The sequence below is a fragment of the Nycticebus coucang genome, chromosome 10 (assembly GCF_027406575.1).
Source record: "Nycticebus coucang isolate mNycCou1 chromosome 10, mNycCou1.pri, whole genome shotgun sequence".
Lineage (NCBI taxonomy): Eukaryota > Metazoa > Chordata > Mammalia > Primates > Lorisidae > Nycticebus > Nycticebus coucang.
This window is the reverse complement of record NC_069789.1, coordinates 4,370,381-4,395,135: the sequence shown is the minus strand read 5'-3', so window position 1 is coordinate 4,395,135 and position 24,755 is coordinate 4,370,381.

Below are 24,755 nucleotides of genomic sequence, written 5' to 3'. Positions count from 1 at the left end.
TTGGCCCTGTAAATAATGCATTTTATTTCAAAGAAAGATTCCATCCTATAACCATAGTCTATGCTCTCAGTCAATCTTCTCGCAAATTCATTATGTTATGTAGAACAGGTCACAGAGTATAGTGAAGATTAAATTGTTACAGTTTTTACAAAATTGTAAGTAATTAGAATCATAAATTAGTCTTCCTCAGGCAAAATTTTTAATAAAAACAAATATTCAAAATTCTAAATTGTTTAAAAAGATATGTTTCTTAGACTAAAGAACACGTTTCAGAAACTTTTAATTTTGTTGTTTCCCTAACATCTCAGAAGAAAAAGAAAGAATGTCTGAGACTCTAAAAATTCTAAAGTGCAAGCTTGTCATGGTACACTAATACCGATTCTAATACTTGGAAGCACACCACCTTCCAAGACTTAGCCATAATCAAGTGGAAATGTTGAACAGGCCTATATCAAGTTCTGAAACAGCATCACCTATACAAAATCTCCCTTACAAAACAGCCTGGGACCAGATGGCTTCACATCAGAATTCTACCAAACCTTTAAAGAGGAATTACTACCTATGTTACTCAACCCTTTCCCAAATATACAAAAAGAAGGACTACTACCCAACACAGGCTATGAAGCAAACATCACCTTCATCCCCAAACCAGGAAAAGACCCAACAAGAAAAGAAAATTATAGACCAATATCACTAATGAATATTAATGCAAAAATATTCAACAAGATCCTAACAGAATCCAGTAACACATCGAACAAATTATACATCATAACCAAGTGGGTCTTATCCCAGGGTCTCAAGGCTGGTTCAATAAATCTACAAATATAATTTGGCACATAAAAAAATTAAAAAACAAACACCATATGATTCTCTCAATTGATGCAGAAAAAGCTTTTGATAATATCCAGCATCCCTTCATGATCAGAACACTTAAGAAAATTGGTATAGAAGGGACATTTCTTAAACTGATAGAGGCCATCTACAGAAAACCCACAGCCAATATCATATTGAATGGAGTTAAATTGAAATCATTTCCACTCAGATCAGGAACCAGGCAAGGCTGCCCATTGTCTCCACTGCTTTTTAACATTGTAATGAAAGTTTTAGCCACCGCAATTAGGGAAGAAAAGGCGATCAAGGGTATCCACATAGTGTCGGAAGAGCTCAAACTTTCACTCTTTGCAGATGATATGATTGTATATCTGGAAAACACCAGGGATTCTACTACAAAACTCTTAGAAGTGATCAAGGAATACAGCAGCATCTCAGGTTACAAAACCTCTAATTTTTTACATAGATAAGTACTCTCATTATTTGATATCTTTCCCTTGCCGGGTGTTCAAAGCCAATGTTTATGTCTGTGTTGATATGAGTAGTCAGTTTAAGAACTGTTGATTCTAAATCCACCTGTTGTACAGGCATTGATTTATATTCCTCTTTGTTTCTTCTCCTTGTAGTTAGGAGAAAATTAAGTTCCCTTTCTCTATTCTAAGTAATGTGATGTACACATTTGTGTGTGCGTGTATGAACACATACACGCACAAGAGAAAAGTACATAAAATAACCAGCTTTTACTGAAATAATTTTGTACTTTTCACTTTCATTTACAAAAAGAGTAAATCCTGAGTGCCATCAAAACAAAATGTTATCTCTGGAAAGACAGTAAACCTTGTTTTTCAGCCTTTTTATACACTGTATTATGCACAAGCCACAGTATTTCTCTTCCATGCCAACTTTTTACACATTCAAGTTTGGAGATAAAACATGAATTTCAACAGGGAGAAAAATAATGAGTCCCTATGGGTGAGTTGCTTTGAGATCATCAGGGAATAAACATTTACACATCATGACCTTAAACATGTCTCAAAGAGAAAAAAAAAATGACTTTTCTTAGGACAAAGCCGTTCTGTTTACCAAGGGAGATCTGTCAGGTTGGACAGTTGGACCTCATAAAAAGTGAGATAAAAAAGTAACCAATGCATGCCACAGAATCTGAAACCCTATAGATTTTACATGTTAGCATAAATAGACTTACTCTTTAGCAGGCAATTTATCCAGAGTAATAATTACAATACTATGTTCATTTGGGCTGAAAATAAAAGGCATTCAAGATAATACACTACAGTATATTTAACTAATAAATTTACCTTACCAAGTGTTTAATAAACTTTACCAAAATGTTAAGATAAATGTTATACAACATTTGAAGAAGTGTGTAGACATATTATTTCTACTCCATTATTTAATGGTGCTCATGTCCAACGCAGTTATAATCTTTATACTCTGATTCCATTTTTTTTATTAGTCAGAGTCTCACTTTATTGCCCTCGGTAGAGTGCTGTAATGTCATAGCTCACAACAACCTCAAACTCTTGACTCAAGCAATTCTCTTGCATAAGCCTCCCGACTAGCTGCGACTAGTCACAATGTGACTAGCGACTGCCACAGCACCTGACTATTTTTAGAGATGGGGTCTCACTCTTGCTCAGGCTGGTCTGGAACTCCTGAGCTCAGGCAATCCACCTGCCTCGGTTTCCCAGGGTGCTAGGATTACAGGTGTGAGCCACTGTGCCCAAACTTACTGGTTCCAAATTTTATTTGAACTAAATTGTTCTCTTTAACCTTACTTTCTTTTTGCTTGATAGTATGGATAGATACATAGATTTTAATTTGTCATAATTTTGAGGGTTTAAAACAATGCATGATGGCTTCTTCCAACACAAGTTTTTTTTTTTGTTTGTTGGTTGGGTTTTTTTTTTGTTTGTTTTTGTTTTTTTTTTTGAGACAGAGTCTCACTTTATCCCCCTTGGTAGAGTGCCGTGATGTCATAGCTCACAACCACCTCGAACTCTTGACTCAAGCAATTCTCAGAGTCTCCTGGGCTGGTTAGAAAATCACTTGCTGTCAGGGAAGTTGCAGAAGCCAAGGCGACAGCAGTCAGAGCCACATTGTTAGGACAAGAAGCAACGCTCCAGACTTGGGGCCGCGTCTGTTGGTGTGGACGGTGTCCCGACAGCGCCCCCTGCTGACCAGACCTGCCAAAGTGGGGAGGTCCAGGAGGACAAAGCCAACACGCCAGCAGGGCCCAGCTCCAGCAGGTCAATGAGGGCAAGTGAGGGAGGATTTAGCGCTGAGAGGTAATGAATTGATTATTGTCTCACCTGCTTAGAAGCCGTCTCAAATAAGAATACATACAACAACCTCCCTCTGCTCAGAGGTGGAAAGAAAAAATATAGCTTCTTTATAACTTTTAATGAGCAACAAGCATTGGCCAAAAAAGTACTGGACAATAAATTCATATTCTATATAAGTAATAATTGATTTTGAATCTGTAAGAAGTGACGAATACTCAATAGAAAAAAATAGATGCAAGACAAGTATACTTGAACCTTAAAGAATAAAAGAAAATAATAAACTTTTAAAAATATTCAACTGTAGAAAATACAAGTAATATGTAAATAGAATAAAATATATTTAAAATGTGTACATACATATACATATATTTAAATTAGCAGAGGTAGGGACGCACCTGTGGCTCAAAGGAGTAGGGCGCTGTCTCCATATACCAGAGGTGGCAGGTTCAAACCTGGTGCCGGCCAAAAACTGCAAAAATAATAATAATAATAATAAAATAAAAATAAAACATAAATACATTAGCAGAGGTAATAGAATACTGGTGATCTAACCTTGCAGTACTATAATGTACTCAGCTGGCTTGAAAGTCAGGGTTAACAGAGTCGACTAAAAGATGCCATTGCAAGGCCAGGTATACCACAAGAATTAATTGTTTAAAAAAGCTTTAATAATAAATGCCTCGTAAATCCTGAGAAGCATAAAATGTTCCTAAAACATCGGAGCAAATGGAAACTCTTAATCATATTGACTCAATATGAGTACATCTGAACATGTTTTAGCCAAATCGTAGGCGCATTTCTTAAACATCTCATAAACTTGTTGATAAGAAAACTAAAAGCTAAAAATATGTGGTCCTTCAGTGACAAGGTAATGACTTTAAGATGGTGCAGGCTAACAGGAATGAATAACATTAACTCAGAATTCTGTTAAACCTCTATTGGTTTAACCACTGGAGATCCTTCCTATTAACTGCAGAGAAGGTCTTAATCTGTATCCATATAGCTTCTCATTTAATCAACACATCCTTAACTATTGATTTGATAGAAAGTATATGTTTTAGTGAGGGTACAAGCTAAACTGCCATAACACACATTTGTGAAATATAGATACTTGAATTAATTTGCTTGAATAACAGAGAAATACTTCTTTCACAGATAATGATCCAGAAATGAGTTGGCTAGGACCTGTGGGACAGCTCTGTCATCCTCCCAGTGTGACTTACCTGTTGCTATTGTCCATTATTTTCCAGAAAGTGACAAGGAAGGAATGAAAAGTCAAAGACAAACATTGCTCTAAGACCATAACTCACTCTGCCCCTTATATTCATGTCTGCGTTACCTTCTTTCAAACTAAGTCACACGGCCACCCTCAGTGGCAGGGGAGTCTGGGAATGCCTCTTAAACTGACAGCCGTGCCAAACTAAAATCCAAGGAGTGTCAGGGAATAGAGGGAAGACAATTCACAATTCCTGCTTTTTGCTACATTAAATGCTCTACAATAATGTAGTTATCAGTCTCATATAACTTTTGGCTTCAATAAATTTCATATTCTAAATAAGTAATAATTGCTTTCGAATCAGTAAGAAGTAATAAATATTCAATAGAAAAAAATAGATTCGAGACAAGAATATTTGAACCTTCAAGAATAAACATACTTAACACAAGTGAATGCTCTAGTTTTTGAAGGGTTCTCGCTGTTGTAATTATTATGCTAGTAACCTCCGAATGTTTAACAGTGTCTTTTAAGGATGATAGTCCCTTTCTTCCCAGGGTTTGATTTGAAAACAAATTCTCAATGTATCAGAAAAAAATTGCAACACCATTACAATAGTCTTCCCTAAAATCAAGCAATTATAAGTCATAGATCAACAGGACTTAGAACCACTTAAAGTTGTATAACCAATTTGCATATGATATATACTTAATTTCCATATTTCTATACCTTCTATTTTTTTTCCCCATTACAAATGTTTGGTTTCTGTCTTTTTCATTCCTAATCATAAAACATACAGCAAAGAGACACGAGAAGGGGAACCTTTGGTCATAAAGCTGGAAAGACGGCCACGTTATAGGGCAGAGAAGCAAAATATCAAAGGAATAAGAAAAATAAGAGAAAAGAGACATGCCTAAGTGTTCACATATTGCCTTTAAGTTTATCTGTAGATAAGAAAAGACATCAATTTAAGTGTATGGCAATAAAAAGTAAATAAAAAAGAAGATTAAAGTAGCAGTTCAAAGAGAGAGAGCCGTATGGATATTAAACATATGGTGAGTGGTTTTACGATACCCTCTGGGTACCATTAAAACACCCACAAGTAATCGGATCACTCGTCCCATCTGGAATCTACAAAGCTTCAGGTTAGGTGCAGTACACCTAAATGCCTGCCCTCAAAATAGTTGGTGTTAATTTTTTCCCTTATTATCACGCCCTGTTACTGCCAAAACCGACGTGGAAAGAGAATCCAAAGAACATGAGCGACAATGGCAAAGGAGTCTTATCTGTTGTTTTTATTTCATCTCACCAGTCCCTTTCCTTTGGAAGCATTGTAGAGGGAGGAACATTTTATTTCACCTGTCCCATCCAGTGGTCTAAGTTAGAAGGTTTGCCGATTTGAAACACATCGTATGCTCCAGTCAGCATCCTGATGTGTATGTGGGTGACACTGCGTGCACCAAAATCTGCAATCCAGAAACATCCCCACGTCTTTCACGTGGAGATATTAATCTGGGCGTTCTTGACTGGAACCTCTCTGTCTGTACGACTCTTCTGTCCCTAAAAGGTGTCTCTGTTTGAGACATTTCTTAGCAGTGTCAACTCGAGAAGCGTTTGCCGAAGAATATTTGAATGAATTTTAGACGCCTTCAAAGAAATGAATATGCTCACATGTATTTTTCAAAGGTAGTTTATTAAAAAGAACGTAAGGACAAACCCAACCCCGGCCAAAAACTGCAAAAAAAAAAAAAGAAAGAAAGAAAAGGAAACCTAGGAATTCATAAGGTATTTATTATTTCAAGTTCTTCGCATATTATAATTAGACTGAATGTAAATGGCCTGTTAGAATCCCTCTCTCTCTCTCTCTCTCTCTCTCTTTTGCCCTTGTCTCTCACTCTTTCTGTTTTATTTTCTAAGGTATAGAAGTAATTAAGTAAAAGAAAGAAGCCTGTTTGTTGTACTTCCATGGTGACTGGAAAATCAATATTCAGTCTCTTGCAGGTCAGAGGTGGTTAGTGAATCCAAAACTTGGACCTCTTCACAGGAACGATCTGTAAAACCAATTTACTGGGAATTGCTTTAAAATGCCCACATCAAATCTAACTGTTAGTTATGAAGAAAACCGAATCTTTTATTCTCTTCCTGTCCCATTAGGAAAGTATTAGATCCATTTCCATGTTGAATATACATGCATTTAATCACCATTCATTGTAGCGTCAATATTTTATCGATACATTTAACTTACTTTCCTATTTTCTTTCACATTGAATTTAATTCCTTTTTTTCCACAAACTAGCAGTCATCACTTTATGAATTGCTTAGAACTTTGACATTCAAGCCAGCCTCTCTCAATCCCTCATTTAAAGCAAAACAAGAGAAACCTTCATAACCTTCTATGAAACAAAAGGAAGAACTATTTTGTTAACAAAAATATGTTGTTAACCAACAAAATTCAAGTGAGACAGACAACCTAAACACACAATATTGGATGAATCCACAATGAACATGATTAAATTAAAACATCCCAATCTTCAGACCTTAGCTCTCAACCAATCAGAATGTTTTAGGAACCATTTCCATGTGGATGGTTTTGGGGATTCAGAGAAACTGAAGCTTCATTTTCTTCACATAGTAAAGTCATCTCTTCAAATCCATGCAGATATATAAATCTCCTAAGAATTAAGCACAAAACAGGAAGGATTAAAAAATATGAAGCATAGCTGGGAGTTGTGGCAGGTGCCTGTAGTCCCAGCTACGTGGGAGGCTGAGGCAAGAGAATCGCTTAAGCCTAAGAGTTTGAGGTTGCTGTGAGCTGTGATGCCACAGCACTCTACCCAGGGTGACATAGTGAAACTCTGTTCCACGCCCCGCCCCCCCCAAAAAAAAACAATGTTAGGCAGAATCATTAGCATCCAATAGCTAAATTCTTGGTAGGCAATTTTAGACAAGGGGTTGTACTCTTAAAGTCCGAGCTGGGATCAGAGGATGGTGGGTGGCCACTGACATAGTGTATAACAGATAATCAAAAACACTCATCAGCTGTTTTTACTAATAAGAAATCCAGATTAATCTTTCCTACTTTTTTAATGAGTTATCAAAATGAGCCAAGGGAGGGATACTGCAGAACAAGGTAAACAGAATTACTTTTAATTTTCTGTGGGAGAGCCAATATTATAATAATTTTCTCAGGTTTTTGATTTAAATGTAACTTTAAAACTTATTCATTTATGCATGTGTATTACTTTGTTTTAAAATAGTATCTCCTAAATTTACCCCGACTGACTCACGAAACATTTCTTAGGAATGTGATAGATACATTTTTATTTCTCTACATTGATATAAAAACAATGATGTAATCATTAAATTTTAAAGATATACCCTTTGATTTTAAATAATTTAAGACATAATGGACTATGTTTGTTCCCATATATGTCTATATAGTCAATACATAATTTATATACCTTCATATCATTATATATGTGTGTGTGTGTCCATATATATATATATAAAGAGAATAGCTATTTGGTTTCAGGAAGGCATTTAGAATTATGGTATATTTTATTAAAATAGAAATATCAAGAAAAATGTCAGCCTTTATAGGCAAGATATATATATATATATATATAATTAAACTGTGCATGTGTGTGTTTACGTGCTGCAGTCACTATGGAATGATTCCTAAAAACCAATTATAACCTACTCATTCCCTTGACTTTCTCTATTACGGAGCTAGGAGACATAACGTATTCACCATTGAAAATGGCCTGGCAGGGCGGAGTGAGAAAGCACGATAATTCTGGTCAATGAGATACAAGCAAAAGTACTTGGGAGAGTAATCTTTTTTTCATCAAAATTTAATATGGAGGTGGTTTGGGGCCTTTTCCTTCCATCTTTCCTGAAACAGACACAGAGCCTAGAGATAAACCAGCCGTCTTGCAAAAGCTTTATGTCAAAACCAGACGGGCAGGAGAAGAGAGGGAGATGGACACATACGTGATGGCCCTGGACGGCCACCCCACCCTGGCCCACGTCCCTCTGAAATCCTCCTTGTTGTCGAGATGTATAAACCTAGAATGATTTAAGCCACAGTATCAAACTTTTCTGTTACTTCCGATTGAAAGCAATTCCGACCGATAGAATTAACATGTACATTTTGTAAACTTTCTTGATGATTTGTATTCTTTTAAAAATATATATTATTCTATACCTGCTTCAAAGTCTGTGGGTAAGGAATATATTTTAAAGAATAATAACAAGATTGTGCTTTTACCTCTTACATTTTTCTACTGCCAATACTAAAGCAAATATTTATAAGCAAAAACCTTTATCTTTTTTTCTGTGAAATAAATTTACCCCAATATGTGTGATTTTAAAATATTGGGGTAAATTTTACTTGTAGAAACCTGTACCGTGCTTCTTTTCAAAATAAAATAGTCAATTATTATTATTAGAAATAAGTATTGAAATTAGAAAATATCTGTGGATTGCCTAATAAGTTGAGTAAATTCGGCTTCATTGAGGAAACAAGAAGATGTAGCACATATTATTCATCATGAGGTAACATCAAATAAATCTTAAATGAGAAACAAGGGAAAAATACAAAACGCTCCCCAAAAGGACTTCACACGGGCCAAACTCCTATCACAGACCCCTGTTGAACATCTCATATTTCCCATGACCTATAGTTTCTTTGGTGAAATGATTATCAACTCTGTTCCCTGGTAGTTTTCAGCCAAAGGGACATTGATTACCAATTTTACCAATAATGGTTTCATGTTGGTTAATTTTTATATTATTTTAATAGCATTCAGTCTTTGGAGCTATATCAATTCAACGGAACAAACAAAACAGCAAAAAAAAAAAAAAAAAACACGATAAACTGTAGTAGAATCTGACTCTATCAAAGCTGTCTAACTCTATCACATACCATCACTTCCTTGAACTCCATGCCAGGCGCCTCTTTGTAGTTTACAAAGGAAAAGAAAACTTAAGTAAATGCTAGATGCCTGTGTATGGCTGAATTGGATAATGTATTTTGGAGAGGTAGTAAGATGAATCTGCAGTGATGAAGTGAAGCTGGTTTAATCCCCTCAGCAAATGGATTTTATTCACCATTTTGAGATAAGGTAAGGCATAATACAATTTATTCATGAACATTAATTTGGTTCTGTAAATAGAAAAAAACTGGGTAAACAGTAAACATCAGGGGGAGGGGAGAAGTGAAAATGAAAGGGAGAGTATTAAATATTTCCCATCAGCTCTGCACCATTTCTCAGATTTTTTTTTTAATTTCAGATTAATATGATCATATGTACAATTGGATCACATCATTTCCACCTATAAGGTAAAGTCCAAAGTCTGAGCTGATGTTGAATCCTTCCCCCAGGAACTGGGCCACATAGTCCTATGTTGTACCCACTATGTGGGAACTAATTGAGCCTCCCTCCCTCTTCTTGAATTGAATTGTGTATTTCTCTCTTGTGGGCCGGTAAGTGTTGATTCTCTGTTTTCAGATTAGTACAGAGGACACGGGATACTTGTGTTTGCATTCATGAGATACTTTACGTAGGAGAATGTCCTCCAAGTCCATCCATTACCATATGTGAAATACTCCATCTTTTCCTATGGCTGTGTATACCGTGAAATATATATACTACAGTAAATTAATCCATTCCTAGGTTGATGGGCACTTCAGTTGTTCCCACATCTTTGCAATTATGAACTGAGCTGTTATAAACATTCGAGGGCAAAGTGAGAAAGTTGTTTTAATTTATTTCATACAGCATCATAATTATGTATTTTCTGTATACTTTCAGCCCTTCGCAAACAATGGCTTGTGTTTTTTTAACTCAATGTTTCCACAATGTCTACTTCATATTTCCTCAAGTAGGTACCTAATAAAATTCCATTGAAAAATTGAACTAATTTTCTTCAGAAAAATAATTTTGCTTCTCTTTTTGTTTTCTTTTATAGTTTTTGATGGACAAGATTCTTTTGTGATTTAAATTCAACACAAATTATTTTAAGTCAAATTTATAATTGTGCTCAATCTTTCTGTAATTAACAAGGTATTCAGGGATAAATACACACACTATTCAGCCAGTATTCCTGGAAACCTTATCATCTCCAGTGCCTAGTAAAGCTTTTGGATCTTAGCATCGAGCAAATGGTAACACAATTGAACATGTCAACAACAAGATACACAATTCAATTCAAAAAAGATGACTGCAACCTGTTTGATTGTAATATATTATGGTTGTCCTTAAAATAGATGAAAGATTAGCACAGATTAAATATTTCATGCTAATTTATCTGGTATGAAGATTTGTTCTCTTGGCACAGCTAAATTGAGGATGCATACCACAGCTACTAAAAAGCTTTCTGCATCTAAATAACATGTAATATTTGTATGATAAATACCACAATTATTTGTTTATCAGGGCTTCCTACGATAGATATGCAATACCATCAGAACGCTTGAATAATTGACACATACTGATAGCACTCACTTTAGGTTGTGGTAACCTCTCCATCCTCTTGACCTCTTAAAGATAAGAGCTGATATTACCTCTCATCCTGGTGGGGTTACCTGGAGGCTTCACCATTTTTTGTTGGTTTCCCTTTACCCTGTACATGCCTTTGAAAATTATCACTTTAGCTCAAATTATGCCATTGGAGTATACCAAATAGTTCTTACTAGTATTTGGACTAACACATTTTTCTTAAAGGATAGTACAGTATTTTCCTGTTGGACAAGGTTATAACTCAACTATCCAACATCATCTGGATAGTGGGCATGTTTAATTTTTATATACCAAATTATTGTTATTATTATTATTATTTTACATATACATATGTTTATTAGGTTTCCACTTTTTGCCTTCACAAAATTAATAAGGCTTAAAATTAAACAACAATAACAATTTTTAAGATAAGGGCTAGAAAGATAAGGACTATATACTGAATTAGTAAGCACATAAATATTTTAAGCTACCTTCAGTAAATACTAACTACACATTCGTGTACCTTAAACCAGAGTGTTTTTATTCTAAGTTAACCTTTTTATGAATATAATCATTACACTTTTTATTAACACAGAGTTTTAAATGCAAGTGACATGGATCAAAAAATGTTACATGTAAGAATGGACACGTCACAGACGTATTCCCTAGATAGGGTTACGATTTGTATGATCACTGATACCATCTGAAGATATCCATTGCACAGTAGTAACACTATCATTATTTTTAAATTTTGACAAACAATCAACCAAAAGCAGCATCTTATTGTTGTGCTCATTAGCAATTCAGGGTCCACAAAGTTGTTTTTATTTTCATATGCGTATCTGGCAACGTGTGCTCATCGGCAGTAAAGTGCCTATTTGCCATTTGACTCATATATGTTAGAGTGATTCAGTTTCTGGAAGGCTCTGATGCTCGAGGCAGTTTATGAATGGTGATGATACCAAGTGGGACATTGTAGTAAAGGGAGGACATTTCTCTTTGAAGATGATGAGCTTTGTTTTGAAGAAATGACAAATTTGTGGTGATTCAACAGCATCCCTGTGTACATGGGTACTTGACTATAAGGTGTATTAGAGCTTTGTAAAAGATTATACTGAAAATGTAGATTTGAGAGACTCTGGAAATATATAATTGAAATATTGAAATGAGTATTGTGTAAAGTGAAAAAGGACTAGGGAAATATTTTAAAGGGTCGCGATTCTACGGAATGACCTTAGAAGTATAAGGTGCAGAGAGCAAAGAGAAGGAATTGAATATAATGAAAAGAGAGGAGTTGATATTATCACATACCGAGAAAGGTCAAATAAAATGAAAACAGAAGATTATGCATCGTTTTATTACCAAAGGGTGTTTGGAGCGACTGGAGAGACATTTCAGTGTTATGGCTACACCAGCAACATTAGGGAAAAAAGAGTCTGAAAGATGAGGAACGAGGGGTATAAAAACAGTCATGGAAAGAGTTTTGTTGTGAAAGAAAACACAGACAGCTTTAGCTGTAGGAAGATGGGAAGCTGAGGAAGTTTAGTCTTGTTTTATAAAAAAATAAATACAAGAAAGAATTAAGCATATATTAATTCCACTGGGAAGCAGCTAGTGGAGTCAGAAAACCCTAAGTGACAAGAAACAAGAGGTGATGGAGACAGAGTCAGGTAGCAGAGCGATCATAAATAATAAACCAAACTCAGGAGAAAGAGCAGCAAGCTGTCACTGAAGGAACTCGGAAATTACTGAAGATGCATAAATACTATTAGTTATATAGCACATAGACTCCTGGGAAAATGGAAATTAACTTTTTTCTGAGCATGATAGGAAAATGAGGTGGGTGGTAGGTCATAAGATTTGAGTATCAGGAAAGTTACAAACAACTACTAACAATAAGCAATGACTTGGAGAATGCATTTGCAAAGCATGTGTTTGGTACAAGGCTTGGACCAGAATAAACACATGCACACACACAGTTAAAAATCAATGAGACAACGGGCAACCTACTTTTAAAATATCAGACATTTCACAAAAGAATATATACGAATGTCTAATAAGAACAGGAAAAAGTAATATCATTAGTTATTAAATAGATGCAAATCAAAGCCACAAGAAAATCAAAGTCACATCTAAGGGACTATAAATTTAAAAAGTAGACAATAACCAGTCTTGGGAAGGATCTGAAGCAACAGGAACTTTCATACATGACTGGTAAACTTAGAAAGTGGAGCATCTACACTGGAAACAGTTGGGCAGGTTCTCAAAAAGTTAAACTTAAAATTACCATAAAATCTAGCCGTTCTACATCTTGGCATAAATCAAGAAAAAGGAAAACATATGTCTGTGCAAAGACGTGCATGGAAATTTCTAGAAGCATGATTTGTTATAGCAAAAATAGGGAGACAGTGTAAATGTCCATCGTGTGGACAGAGAGATGAACTATGGTACATCTATATCCATAAAATGGATACTATTCAACATTCAAAAGGAGCACACTACTGATGCACGCTGTGCTGTAGAAAAATCACACACACACACACACAAAAAAAAAATCCAGAAGCAACAGACTAGAACACATACTGCATAATTCTTTTTATATGAAATGTCCAGAATGTAAATTAGCTGTCACCTGGCGCTAGGAGTAGAAAAAGGAATTAACTGCAAATGGGCACGTGGGATTTTAATGGTGGATAAAAATGTTGTAAACTGAGTATGGTGGTGGTGAACCACTTGGTCAAGTTAGGAAAAACCATTGAATTGCACACTTGAAATGGGCTAATTTCCTGATATATTTAAAACGCCTCAAAAGTTGTTTTAACAAGTAGCTTCTGAGGACTCCAAGGTGCTAAGCCATATTGTCAAAAGACATCAAAATTGGAACCTTTCTGATCTACTTTAAGCTGAAGACCTAAAAGGCCAAGTACAAAATAAAAAAGTCAATTTATCTCACATTTTATTTGAAGATGTTAGAAAATTTCTATAGGCATTACAAGAAAAAACTGTAAAGAATGTTGTAGTCTTAAGACGATGACCATATTAAAACTAAAGAATAATTAAAAAGAGCCCCATTCAGACTGGGGAGGTCGGCGCGCGTCTCCTGAGTGAGGAGCAGCGGGGACTACTCTTCCCTCCACTCACCCCACACGAGAATGGTGCCACCTGCCGGCTTCACTGATGGCAGAGGAAGGAGAAACCTACATTAGAATTAATCTACATTCCCAGGATTTGATAGAGTAAAGGAAACCTATTTCCTGTGGATTAGAAATAAGGAATAAAAGGCTTCCTAAGTAATCAATGTTATCTCTACAGAGTATGTGGGTGGATAGCACAAAAGAAAAGAAAAAAAAAGTGTAAGTAGAAAGAGAAAAGCAGAAAAAGTTTTACTAGCATTAAAGAAGACAGGTAAGAAATACGTAAAAATAGGTTATCTCTAAAAAACTAACAGATTACCACAAAACACCCAGCGTTTTGAGCACCTTCCAAATCCAGATAGTACCAACTGTTATAATCAGACTATGAACTAGTGAGTATGGTCTTTCTTTAGTTATTATCAGACTATTAACTAGTTAGTATGGTCTTTCTTTAGCTTTTTTCTCTGTCCCTTCACTGAGCCAAAACTTCTATCAGTCATAACTGGAAATAAGTAAAGAAAGAGAATGAAAAACACTAGTGACATAGAGAAGAGGCCAATTTTTCACCCATTTCTTGTTTGTTTGTTTTGAGAGACAGAGCCTCAAGCTGTCGCCCTGGGTAGAGTGCTGTGGCATCACAGCTCACAGCAACCTCCAACACCTGGGCTCAAGCGATTCTCCTGCCTCTGCCTCCCAAGTAGCTGGAATTACAGGCACCAGCCACAGCGCCAGGCTATTTTTTGGTTGCAGCTGTTATTGTTGTTTGGTGGGCCTGGGCTGGATTTGAACCCACCAGCTCAGGTGTATGTGGCTGGCACCTTAGCCTCTTCAGCCACAGACGCCTTAGCCTTTTCTCCCATTTCTAACTTCAAGCTTTCACCTGGCAATAGGCAAGAAATGAAGGAGGAAGAAGATTGAAATGAACATCAAATTGCTCCTCCGTCTGTAGGGACTACATTATTATTACTAAAACAAAACTGTCATTTTCACAACAGTTAAGGGACACCTTTTTATAAGTAGTATTTTAGACATTCCAACCTCTAGAACGAGCTCTACACAGCAGGTTTAAAAGAATACTGATGGGAAATATCCACTTTTGATATCTCCCGATTAAGGTCTGGTTTTCTGAAAAATTCCTTCAAAGGAAATGGACTTTCTGGCGATGTGAAAGACCCAGTTGAAATCAGAGATCATGAAATTATAGTATCTACAGTTGGTGTGGGTGTGGAGCAGTTGGTGGGTTATAGCATCTAGGCATGCAGACCGAGCCTACCTTCCCATTCTAGTTGTATCACTTAATGACCAATTGATTATGGTCAAATTACGTAAGCTCTTTTCAGCAGCATTCACTCATTTTTAAAGGATTAATGGCAGTGCTTATTTTGCAAGATTTTGCAAGATTGCAAGGATTATAAAACGGGTATGTTAGCACTGTGCAATGGTACAGAGTAAGCATTCTATTAATATGATCTACTATTATCATGTTCCTCAGCAGCTGTTGGCTGTGTACGTATAGGAAGATGATTTGATAACATATAAAATTGTGTGGCATTAACAGAATTGACCATGCATGGGTTAAAACAAAGGATGTGTGAATCAGTGCTGGATGGGTGGATTTCAAAGCAGAGGACAGCTCATAAGATGGACAGAGGTAAGATAAGGACATGCCCTAGTGGAACAAATGAAGAGCTATTAGATCAGGGACATACGGTGCTGGTCAGTATTTCAAGTCCTCTAACAAAATGCTGTAAGTCAAGTTGCTTGTAAACAACAGAAATGGATTGACCACATTTCTGGAAGGTTGAGAAATCTAAAATGCAGGCATAAATAGATTTGCTGACTTTCTGGTGCATAAACTGCTCTTGTGTTCACTAATTTCACTAACCTTAAGGCTATCAGGGAGGGCTCCTCTCTCATCCCCTGAGCATCTCCCAAAAGCCCCACCTCCAAATACCGTCACGTTAGAAACTACGGTGCAATAAATGAGTTTCATGGGACACATTCAGTCTATAGCATTACACTTCGGCTACCCCCCAAATTCATATCCTTCTCACAAGCAAAATACATCTTATTGTAATAGGCCCCAAATCTTTTTGTTTTATTTTATTTTCTATTTCGGGTTCATGTGAGGGTACAAACAACCAAGTCACAACATTTGAATTTGTTAGATAGAATGCCTCTTGTAGCTGTGTCCTGCACCTAAATCTTAACCCATTTTAGCAAAGACTCAGAAGTGTAAAGTCCAACATCTCATTTAAATATCATCTCCATCAGATACAGGCGAAACTCAAGATATAACACCTCCTGAAGCAATTCCTCTGCAGCCACAGCCGTGAACCTGTGAAATCAAACATGTTACATATTTCCAAATGCAAAGGTGGAGCAGCCTTAAAGGAGACATTACCACCCTCAAAGGAGAAAAGAGTGGGTAATTCCAATACCAAAAGGGGAAAATTTTATTTGACTTTAAGGCTCTTACCTTTTCTAGCTCAATGCTCTGCTCACTAGGCTGCTGGGGTAAAGGTCTCAGCTGCCAGAACACACGGGCTTTGTGGGAGTTGAGTCCCATCCTTTGAAATCGAGGCAGAAGCACCTGTGCACAGGGGGCTTTTGCGCTGTGCGAGCTGGTGGAGTTGGTTGAGTGGGTGTCAAGCTCACACCACCAAAGTTTGCAGTCCGTACTCTTCAGAGAGGGAGCAAGGCAGCCTGTGTCACAGCAGGGCTGCCATGAGCTGTGTGGGGCGGCTGAGGATTGCAGCGCCAGAGGGCAGGAAATGGAGCCTACAACGTGAGAGGGAGCTGAGCAGTATTCACTAAAGTCCCACAAGCTCTACTGAAATGACTCTCCCCAAGGGCACTTGCACTTGGACCTGTAACAAGAGACCAGCCCTGATGGTCTCTAAGCTGCCTGCAGGGGAGTTATCCCTTTGTGTTGGATAAAAGCTCCTGGCTTCCCTTTGGACTGAACTGTCCACACTAATCTTATTTAACAGTCACTTAGTCACCCCCCTTATTGTTTCTTCCAAAACAGGTTTTTTTCATTTTTCTATTTATTTTTTCAGAGTAGTTGTTTGTTTGTTTAGGATTAACCTAATGTACACACTTTAGGCTACACTGTTTACCCTATGGTTGTGCTGAGAATTTTTCCAAACCTTTAAGTTCTGCTTTTATTTTGGTTAAAAAATTTGGTCATAAACTTATTTCTTTTTTCTTTTTCTTTCTTTCTTTTTTTTTTTGGCCAGGGTTGGGTTTGAGCCCACCACCTCCAGTATATGGGGCTGGCGCCCGACTCCTTTGAGCCACAGGCGCCGCCCCATAAAATCATTTCTTTCTCCTTTCCTCTTAGTATAAGAAATCAGGAAGAGCCAGGCTCCTCCTTCAATGCTTGGTTTAAAAATTTCCTCAGCCAAATATCCAATTTCACTGCTGCGAAGTTCTACTTTCCACCAAACTAGAGAATACAAGCAAAACTCAGCCAGGTTCTTCGTTAGGTGGTAACGAGGGTGGTCTTTCTGCCTGTGTCCAAGAACCTGGTCCCCATTTTCCTCTGAGAATCTCATCAGAATGACTGTTGCTATTCATATTTCTACCAGTATCTGTTTGAAATGACTTAGATCTTTTTCTAAGAAGATTGAGATTTTTCTCTACAAATTTTCTCTGTTCTTTCTGTCTCCAGAAACGCCTTAAAGGTCTATTAGTGCCTATGTAAGTCTAACACGCAAGGCAAAGCTCTTCCAGCCTCCACCCATTCATTTTTAAAGCTACTTCAACATTTTTCCACATTTGTTGCAGTACCATCCCCAATTCTGAGTACCGATTTCTGTCCTGGCCCATTTGAACCTCCATAACAACAGAGCATCAAGTGAGTGGCTTATAAATAACAAAAAGGCATTTCTCATCTTCCTGGCAGCTGTGTACTCCAAGATCAAGGTGCCAGGAGATTTGGTCTTGAGGACCCACTTCTGGATTCACAGATGGGTACCTTTTTCCAGCATCCTTAGATGATGGACCAGGGACTCTCTGAATTTCTTTTATCAGGGAAATAATCACGTTCAGATAGGCTCCAGCCTCACGACCTGACCACCTTTAAAAGGCCTGTTTCCAAATACGATCACATTGGGATTGGATGTAAACAAATGCATTTCATAGTATCAGAAAGATTAGTCTACCGCTGAAAGAAAATAGTCTAGAATAGTCAGGATACAGGTGTTGAGCTGTACAGGTGTATGTGGTTTTGAAGGTCACTCAATTTTGAACAGAAAAATGAGAAATCTTAAAACTTCCAAGTATGATGATAAATAACTGGATGTTTAGTGAATGTAAACAGAAAGAAAAGGCTGCACAATGTAGTTGCCGTTCATGCACCACGGAGCATGCACAGTGCTGATAATATTGCTCAGTACTTACAATCTGTTGCATAGATAGAATGTCAATATATACATGCAACTTAGACAATCTGAGCTTTCTTTGCTGAAGAAGCAGCGGTCTGGAAGATGGACGTGGAAGGGAGAAGGTGCGACCTCCTATCTGAACTTGGGCCTGACTCTGACGAGAGGAACAAAAGTTATAGTGGAAAGGTTTGGGGGTCATGAGAGGTAAAGCAGCTTTCATGTGAAAAAGCTTCACATAAAACAGTGTAATTCAAGGAGGTCCAGGTGTTACTTAAGACAAACAGAAAGAGAATGTTAGAAGTTAAAGTGTAGGAAAAACGTTTTCCCCGTCAAATGGGGCATCGTTGAATGGTTTCAGAAGAAAGAGCTCGATTATATTTGGCCACTCCACTGAGGGTGCCATACTCATATTTCTGAAGACAAAAAAGTATCAGTCCCCCAAGAAGTCTCAGTCAGATACACACTAGGCCCAGGTCAAAGCTTCGTAATGTTTCCAATCTGGTGTCTGGGATGCCCATTGAGGGACAGTCATCGTTCTAAGCTCTTTAACATGACTGAAAAATAATAGACAAATAACTGTGGTTGAAAAGTAACAGATAATGAGCACAAACAATGTAAGTTCAATAGAAAGTTAAGAGTGTCCTGATATTGGGCGGCGCCTGTGGCTCAAAGGAATAGGGCGCCGGCCCCATATATTGGAGGTGGCAGGTTCAAACCCAGCCTTGGCCAAAAACTGCAAAAAAAAAAAAAAAAAAAAGAGTGCTCTGATATTAAAAAATAGAGTAAAGAGTTTTAAGACTTTTTACAGGGGTGGATTGCACAGCAAAATTTTGCATACTGAAGGCTAAACATTTGAGAAAATTCTTGAAGAAACTGAGTTATCCATGAGCATATATATTTTTTTATAACATTCTAGACAGAGACACGGCCAGTGCAGACCCCTGAGGAAAATCCTGTGACACAGGGATGGATGCCAATGTGAGAAATAATGATAATTTGAATCAGGGTGGTAGCATTTGAGGTTATAACAAGTGCTAAACATCAGGATATTTGATAAATTACACAGGATAGGGCTCATAAATGGGGGACTGATGCTAAAACTGTGCCATACCAAAGGAGCATAAATGTTTCAATTATCTTTGCCTGACATTTAAATCAATACCTAACCCCCCGGGCGGTGCCTGTGGCTCAGTGGGTAAGGCACCAGCCCCATATACTGAGGGTGGTGGGTTCAAACCCAGCCCCAGTCAAACTGCAACAAAAAAATAGCCAGGCATTGTGGTGGGCGCCTATAGTCCCAGCCACTTGGGAGGCTGAGTCAGGAGAATCGCCTGAGCCCAAGGATTTGGAGGTTTCTGTGAGTTGTGACACCACAGCACCCTACTGAGGGTTAATAAGTGAGACTCTGCCTCAAAAAAAAAAATGCCTAAAGCCCCAAAGATATTGAACTAAACTGTATAAACTTATAGATGGGGTGGTTTGGATCTTTATATAACTGTTACATATTTTATTTATTCAATATTGTGAAGAATAGGCAAGATAAGCTGAATTTCTACTTTTGGCCTGCATTGATTATAAAATGCTTCCAGATAAAGCAGCATTTTATAAAAACTATGTGAGATGAAAGAGATGGATAAGAGGTTAAAATCAAGTAGTAAATTTTTCATGCACCATTTGTCGAAATTCATGGTAACTTAATATCACTTTCAGTAACAGAATCTTTCAATAGACATTGCAATGATTCTTGAAAATTATTTGAACTTTAAAAAAGTGCATTCACTCATATGATTTGGAACTACGAGGATGTCTGTGACTAAAGATAGGGCACTCATAAATGCAATTTTCTTTAGATTTTTTTCTTTATCTTTTATTTATTTTTTGTGGTTGTTGGGGATTCATTGAGGGTACAAGAAACCAGGTTACACAGCATGCAAATTTTTTTAGTATCAGTATTTTACTGAGGAAAACACAAATCTAATGTTTCATATGTAAGACACAGTGTGTAACCTAAAAATAAACTGAGAAGTTAAAAATGTAAGATTGGGGGGAATAACTTTAAGAACCAGCAAAGATACCAGAGAAGTTTTCATTTTTCATATACCAATTTATACTGAGTAGTAGGCTCACAGAATATTTTTACGCAAAAGTTGATAAAAATCAAAGATTAACCAATTAATAAAAGTTAGATCAATAGATTGATAACTAACATTTGCTAAATTCTTTGTAACCATAAATTCTATGTTCAGGAACCTCTTTATTCTTGAAAATTTTTATAAAAATAAAATACCACCAATTAAATTAAGTTTCCTATTATAAGGAAAGAGTTTACAGCTTGGGATGAAAATATTTCCTTCCTAATTTGCATTATTTAATAACTTGTAAGGCAAACTGCTTATTCACTAAGAAATGCAATTGCTAATTACAGCTAAAGAATTCTTGTTACTTTATGTTAATCCTAGCAGAAAATAAATGAATGACATTTTCCAGTTTCACACTCAGAGTTATTGGAAGACTTTGTTAATGGGAAGGAAAGGCAGTAATTGGACTAAATTATATGTGACTTCAACTTGACAGGCAACTGATGAAAAAAGTAATAAAGATAATCCTAGTTAGGATGGCACCTGTGGCTCAAAGGAGGAGGGCGCCGGCCCCATATGCCAGAGGTGGTGGGTTCAAACCCAGCCCGGGCCAAAAACTGCCAAAAAAACAAAACAAAACAAAAAAAATCCAAGTTAAGCACCACTTAAAAAATTAGCACCACTACAAAAAATGAATAATAATGATTTACTAAGAAGATGATGAAATAAGATTAAATCATATTTCCTACAGAGAATTCTGTTCAAAGAGGGAAGTGATTATTCAAGTTGTTGAGTTACACCAACAATTTTAAAATATGTTTTTATTACAAGGTCAGGCCATTAAATAAACACAAATTCAAGTGGTAGGGAGGATTATGAATCATTAATGATTGTGAGAGTGTCACTTTTCTCCTGAGAAACAACCACTAACTCAAATAGAAATTGTCTGAAATTTAGTGAACTTGAACTTATTGATGGATATGTTTGTTATTAAAGAAATTTAAGCTAGTGGGCACCTTTGCTGATAAAGATATGAACAACCAGAAGTGGTTAAAATTTAGTTTAAGTAGGGTTCACGATCAGTGGAAATTATGTCAGAGTGGCCAAGTTCATTTCCAGAGGGAAATTTGAGTAAAAATTATAGGCTCAGGTAGAAGCTGATATATTGAATGATCATACTAATGTACACAGCTATGGTTTAATAAAAAACAATAATAATAATAATAAAAATTATAAGCTCAGGTAGAAGCTGATATGTTGATTAAAAATTGTAAGCTCAGGTTGATGGTGTCTCAGACAACTAGTTCATCTCACATGGGAAGAGAGTTGTGTGGAACATGTGTTGTGGACGATTCCACACAAGCTGAATGAGAAGTGAAGCCCCAGATAACATTAGGACTCGTTCTCATTGACTTTCTGGCTGGGAAAAGATAAAATCTGAAGATTTTTTTTTTCTTTGATGGAACATGGGTGAGTCTGAGACAGAAATAATCAAGCTTCAGGGGCTCACTGAAGAGATGACCCACCCTAACACAAGCCCGTGTAGAAAGTAACTGTTTTACCTAAACTACTACTAAGATTCCCAGGGGGAAATACAGAAGCAAGAGCTGAACGTTCTAGTGATTGAATATTGATAATGTATTGATTAAAAGGAAAAGAGAAAAACTTAGTAAAAAGGTGATTTGGAAGTTTTAATGTCTTAAGAGGATCCCTATAATTAAAAGGACATAATCTTAACATATTCAAGGGATTTTTAGTAAAACATGTACCATAAAAATTAAAGATGCAATATTATGCAGCCTTAAAAAGATGAAGATTTCACCTCTTTCATGTTTACATGGATGGAGCTGGAACATATTCTTTTTAGTAAAGTATCTCAAGAATGGAAGAAAAAGTATCCAATGTACTCAGCCCTACTATGAAACCAATTTATACCTTTCATATGAAAGCTATAACCCAGTTATAGCCCAAGAAGAAGGGGAAAGGGGAGAGGGAGGGGAGGGAGGGGGGAGGATGGGCGAAGGGAGGGTTATTGGTGGGATTACACCTGTGGTGCATCTTACAAGGGTACATGTGAAACTTACTAAATGTAGAATATAAATGTCTTAACACAATAACTAAGAAAATGCCAGGAAGGCTGTGTTAACCAGTGTGATGAAAATATGTCAAATGGTATATAAAACCAGTGTATGGTGCCCCATGATTGCATTAATGTACACAGCTGTGATTTAATAATAAATAAATTAAAAAAAATTAAAGATGCAAGTGTTTGGCGTTGAGTGTGGATCATAATTACAAGAACACTCTACCTAACAAATTCAAATATTTTGGCCTGGTTGTTTGTACCCTTACATTAAAATGATAAAAAAATATTAAAGATGCATTATATTAAAAAAATGATAGCCAATATCTAAGTATATTTAAGTTAGGCAACAGTAATTAGTATTAATTAAAAATAAGCCAAATATTTTGCTTCATGTGTATTTCCATGTTGATGATGTACAAAATAGATAATTGTGTCTCTTGGTGGTATAACTTGCTCAACTAATGGATTTCTGTTCTGTAGAGGAGTTACTCTACAGGATCTGATGTTATGATTTTGTGAATGAGTGATATAAAACCCTCCAAGTCTTGGGCGGCACCTGTGGCTCAAAGGAGTAGGGCGCTGGCCCCATATGCTGGAGGTGGCGGGTTCAAACCCAGCCCCGGCCAAAAACTGCAAAAAAAAAAAAAAAAAAAAACCTCCAAGTCTGAAAGGTAGAGCATAAAAAACAGATGAAAAGAGATCCATTATAAAACTCTTTCACCTGTGGTTTGATCAACTGAAGCATTTCCTTTAGCATTCTATTCATGAAAAATTTAATTTAATAAATAAAATGAGACTCCCAGGGAGCATATATATTTCATATATCAATTTTCTGCATACTTTTTGGAGCACAGATGAAAAAACAATCCAAGATAAAGTTAGAGGCTAGAAGAGGATATTTCAAAGAGATAAAATTGATGGATAATAGACATATGCAGTTTGTAACTTAATACTCGTTTGGGACGAAATACTGGCTCTTCAAGTTTCCACACTGTATTTGGATTGCAAATAGACTTAACTAGGAACAAAAAATACCCAAGAATCAATGAGTAGTTGAGTTAAAGGTCGAGGAGGTTTGTGTTACAAGTGGGGAAGGGGTACAATAGGCATATTCTTTCTGCATGTGTGAGAAAAAAATATTAGATTAAAGGACGCCTACATTTAGCATTCCTCTGAAGGATTAAGGCAACATGCATTTAATAACTTTTGAAGTACTTTGCATTTTCATTCATTTAAAAAAATGTGGGGTTCGCTTATTCTCAAAAGGTTTATAGTCTCAAAAATTCCATCCTCACCGTTCTTCTTGATCAGTCTTCTGTTTTTTCTAGCTTCTCAAATATCATTTCTATTCTTTTGAAGACAAGGTTTTATTTCCCGAGATCTTTTAGACACATATATCTTCATTGCCTGATAAAACTTATAAACCTGACACAGAGGAGTCTTTGCTTCCCACAAACTGCTTATTCTTCGAATTTCGTTACCAATGGCCATTTTGACTCCTTCCTCTCATGGCCACTCTAACTGGGTAACAAATGCTATAAAGTCTTTTCAAATAAATCTCCTTAAGGCTAATCTGTACAAAACCACTTGTTCTTAATAGCCTTAGACTCCTATTATTAGGATTACCTCCTAACCCCAGCCGTGATCTTTCCCTGAGATAATTATCTACACACAGCAATCATATTTAGCCTGGAGCTCAAATGTACAATGAAAATGACTATTAGTCAAATAGTAATATAAACCCATCTTAGAGTTTAGTGTTCTAATTTGGAGTGCTTATTTTTAAATAGTGACTCCTACTTCTCTGCTTAGATCTGCTGAAGCAGAAACTTTGGGGGAAAAACCTAGAAATCTGTATTTTCTTCCAATTCTCCAAGTGATTCTCATAAATGATGACCTTCATGAACTATCATAAGATTATAGCTCCAGACCTGCTCATTGGAATTACCAGGAGGGCTTGTTAGAAAATTGATTATACCCTTTCAGTATAGGAAATTCTAAATCAAGAGTTGTGAGGATAGCCCAATCAATATATAGCCCGGTGTGTCTCAAGTGTGACAATCGGGAATCCTCTTTTTTTTTTTTTTTCATATACATGTGTTTATTAAGGTTTCCATTTTTTTGCCTTCACAAAATTAAAAAGACTTAAAATTTAATAACAATAACAATGTTTAAGATAAGGACTAGACACAAAAGCCTCGTAAAGAACAAACGAA